The 4,479-nt window shown below is 34.2% G+C and overlaps 1 long non-coding RNA gene across 1 annotated transcript; it reads left to right on the plus strand.

Annotated features, from left to right (window-relative positions):
- The first annotated feature begins 1,174 nt into the window (after window positions 1–1,174).
- Window positions 1,175–3,716, plus strand: LOC104911746. The gene is made up of 2 exons (XR_002116772.2): window positions 1,175–1,402; window positions 1,936–3,716. It is a non-coding gene; the product is annotated as an uncharacterized LOC104911746 (long non-coding RNA).
- The last annotated feature ends 763 nt before the right edge of the window (window positions 3,717–4,479 follow it).

Here is a 4,479-nt window from a genome sequence, read left to right on the forward strand (position 1 = left end):
GTAAGGCCTTGGATGAAGGGCAATAACAAAAAAAGAGATTAGCAGAATCTCTAATGTCATCATTAGATGACATTAGATGTAAAACAGAGATGCTCTGAATTCGTTGATGAGAATCTGGATTTCATGGTTGCTTGGCAATTCCATCAGGTACTAAATAACTGAGTGGAAGTGGAGCATCATAATGTAAGAAAAAAAAATGTCCTGGAGAGGCCACTAAAAATTCTATAACCAGTCATGGAGGAAGGAGTGCCAGTATGATTTTTAGAATCCACTTAAGCTGTTAGAGGTTAACATTGCTGATTAATAAGGTGGCACAACCCTTGGCTGCATTTTTCAGTCTCCTCCTTTGTACCAGCATTTACCATTTGTATAGCTGCATTGTCAGCCAGATCTGTTCTCTTGAGTGTGCCTTTCAGCAACAGCCTTCCACTGGCTGGACTAGTCTCTTTCTTTGGGTCTTCATAAGCTCTTATCTCTCCGGTGGTATTATTTAGAATAAAATCTTAATAAATCTTTTGTATTAGGTGCTTCTCCTTAATCAATCACCTAGTATTTAAGTTAGAGAACATCTTAAAATAGGCATCAAGCTCAGGAGTCTGGATTATACTGCCTGTTAATGATGTATTCATTGTTAAGAATTTTATTTCTGAAATACCAAGGAATTAATGTAAATATCAGCAAGATCAATAATTTCACTGCCACTCTTTGTAGTGGAAATACATAGGTTAGGATGCTTATTCTGCGACCCCAAACTGCTTCTCCATTTTCCCCGCGATGCCAAAAGTCCCATCTGTTCTCCTCCCAATTGCCAAAATCTCTAGTTTCCCTTTTGGCAATTGCATTTGTTTTTTTGGCCAAAACCGAAATTGGGATAAATTTAAAATATGAGCACTTCAGCATCAAAGTAGTACAAACTGCTGTAATGTTTTATTTCCAATTTTATAAACATGTATGTTCATTCAAGATTACATTTCTGTTATCTAAACTTTACATGCTGTTGAATTTATAGTTTGTGGGATGTCACTATAGAATTTAGTTCCACCTTTTTGTGGAGCATACTTTTTATTTGAAACAAAAATAAGAAACTGCTCAGATTTGTTTGCAGACGTTGGTATATCTAACCTCGCTTATATTTATGGCCTCTGTTTAGGAGATCAGAATGAATAAATTCACTTTGTTTTTGTTTTTTTGTTTTTTTTCAACAGAGGCTCCAACTTGGGAAAAAAGAAGCAACACATTTGTCACATACCAGGGTGTGGCAAAGTATATGGGAAGACTTCACATTTGAGAGCTCATCTCCGCTGGCATTCTGGAGAGCGTCCATTTGTTTGTAACTGGATGTTCTGTGGCAAAAGGTTCACTCGCAGCGATGAGCTTCAGCGACACCGAAGAACACACACAGGTTTCCAATCTTTGATTCTGGAGCCTTTTACTACAGAAGTGTCATGGAGAGGGTTTGGATAAATAGGTTTTAAAAGGAAAAGAGATCTTTGGATTGGATTGATTTTTATGTAGTACAGTACTTCTAAAATCAGCTAATATTGGATGCCTTTGGTTTCTTTAGGTGTACATTTTGGTAGCTCCAACGAGGAAAAACAGCAACCTTCTTGATTCAGAACCGACACTTAATATTTAAATTACCTTAATCAAAATACTTTGGTTCAGGTTCATCAATGAGTTTCATTTGTTTGAACTGGATGAGAACTGTTGTGGTTTGGTTTGGTTTGGTTTGGCTTCTTCTTTTTTGAAGCAGAAAGAAAAGAAAATGGAGGGCTAGATGTCCAGGGGATTTATGTATAGTTCAGGAAATCAAGGAAGAGCATGTGATGGTGCATCATTCTGTATCTTCTAGTTTCTTGTTTAGAGCACCTGTTAGAGATACTGGAATGCAGAGTTCATATTTCTCCTTTTGTCTTTTTTTGTTTTGTATAACAGGCGAGAAGAAATTTGTCTGTCCAGAATGTTCAAAACGCTTTATGAGAAGTGACCACCTTGCCAAACACATTAAAACACACCAGAATAAGAAAGGTATTCACTCCAGCAGTACAGTGCTGGCATCAGTAGAAGCAACATCTGATGATACTTTGATTACTGCAGGAGGAACAACACTTATCCTTGCAAATATTCAACAAGGTTCTGTTTCAGGAATAGGAACTGTTAATACATCTGGCACCAGCAATCAAGATATTCTTACCAACACTGAAATACCTTTACAGCTTGTCACAGTTTCGGGAAACGAGACAATGGAGTAAATATTACACAAGATACCTATTAATTGTGGTTATTTTTATACAGTAGTGAGAAGAATATTGTTCCTAAGTTCTTAGATATCTTTTTATTGATGTGCAGAAATTTTTGGATTGACAGTAACTTGGTTATACATGACACTGAAATGCCTTACTTTGTATGATATTCCATAGTATATTAAAATGGTAAAATTGCATGGGTTTTGTAGGTACTTTTGGAATCTAGAAGAGATGAAATTTTACCAAGTTATATTAAAAAAAAAGAATTTAACGATGGAAATGGTAAAATGGTAGTCTAACCAAATGCATCAATCCTGTGTGGTTTAGTGTAAAAAAATTAAAAAAAAATGAGAACATGTTGGTATTTATCTATTGTAAGATAAAAGAAGTTGATGAGTGAAAAGAAATCATGTTATGATAAAAGAAATTTTGTAATTTTCTTGATGACTGGAATTTTTATTATGCATAACTGACAAATCAAGTTTCCAAGCAAATGTTACATAGTGTAGGCTTTACTTAGCTCATCAACTTGTCATTTTGAAGCTAATTATTTTAATTAGGTTAACTATGTACAATATTTTAAGCATTACTCTTGTAAGATTTTGAAAACTACATTTTAACATGGAACTCTAGGGATAGTCACATTTTAAATCCTATTGAAAAGCCATGTTTAAGATTTAATTTGCCAAAATGATGTCTTGTTAATATTCTTTCAATAACCAAGGTGGGCAATATAACCAATGTTAAAAAAAAAAAACTTAAAATAGTTTAAAAAAAAAAAAAAGTATGTATAGGTTGAGGCATTTGGGTGGTAAGGCAAATGTTATAGTGAAGTATATCCCTTCTCTTGAACATTGGAGGACCAAAAATAAGGTGTATTGCGTCTCAGCAGTGATTTTTATCAAATCTTTTTCCAAAATCATCTGTCTGCCAGGGCCTTAAAAGCCATCATGTAAATTACCAGTAAAATATAACATATGCAAGTACAACGGAAAGATCACTTCCATATTGACAGTACTCCTAAACATATGGATATAGTCATAGTGAACTAGGGGTTTTATGAGGTTTTTATTTGTTTGTTGTTTAGTTTTTGGTTAGTCAATCTGCATTTAAATATCAGCCATCTTTCCTTTTTTGCTTCTTCCCTTAAAAATTGTATGTATCCAGTACATTTAACTGATAAACATATATGTTTTTTATTATGCTGAATTTTCTTTTTTTAATTACTGTTTATATTTTCAATTATAGAAAATGTACAAAATGAAGTTATATAGCCAGTCTATAAGTGCTATACCATTTTCCAAAAATGTACAACAATAATTACTGCAGTTCACCTATTTACAAACATTTGGAAATCTGTTCATTTGTTATTCTAAAAACCACCTCAAATTTAAAGGCTACCTTATTGTACGTTTAAAGTGTATTATAACAGTGTGGTAGTTAATAAAACACTATTTTTTTTTCTTTTGACTTGAGTGTACTGTACTTCTTTCTTTAACGGATAAGATGTAATTTCATAATGTATCTTAATTGCCTGGGATGTATTCTTTATTCAGATGGAAGGAAATAGGTGGTGGGAAATAAAAATGGTGTTTCCTTTCCTCATGGGTGCAGAGATGGTAAGATATCACCTCTTTCTAGTACATGAGTGCCCAGGCATTCAGGTACTATACTGGAGGATCTGTGCTTTGTCATTGAGATGAGTAGAGCATGAAGAAAATATAGGCCCTATCCTATAGAAAGTTGCATTTAGATCCCATGATGCTTACATACAGCAATACATACAGACTTCATGGTGAACTGTATATAAGAATTACAATGGCCTTTTGCTTAAAGCATGAGAAGAAATAGTAAGTACAAGGGGAAAAAGCCAGCGAGCTTAAAAAAACGAGGCTGGAAGATTGAGGTGAAAGTTTTTGTTGGAGAAAGAAGGACCAGTGAGAACTGAGACAGACTAATTGTTGCATTTGGTGCTAGGATGAAGGTGTAAAGCTTGTATTTGTGACAAAAGAAGTCTAAAGTCTTGAAGTATCAAACTGCCAGAGAACAGACTAGGATAATTTAAGATAAGCCAGGTAGAGCTCAGCTGAGGAGAACTGGAAAAAGTCATGAAAGGAAGATTTTCTGCATTTGCAATTTAATGGAAGAAAAAATAAATGCAAATCTTTTGAGACTCAGAGAAACAGGATTTGACAGGTACAGGGAAAAGAGAGTTAATTCACCATCAGTTTAA

Source organism: Meleagris gallopavo, chromosome 7 (assembly GCF_000146605.3).
Source record: "Meleagris gallopavo isolate NT-WF06-2002-E0010 breed Aviagen turkey brand Nicholas breeding stock chromosome 7, Turkey_5.1, whole genome shotgun sequence".
Classification (NCBI taxonomy): Eukaryota; Metazoa; Chordata; class Aves; order Galliformes; family Phasianidae; genus Meleagris; species Meleagris gallopavo.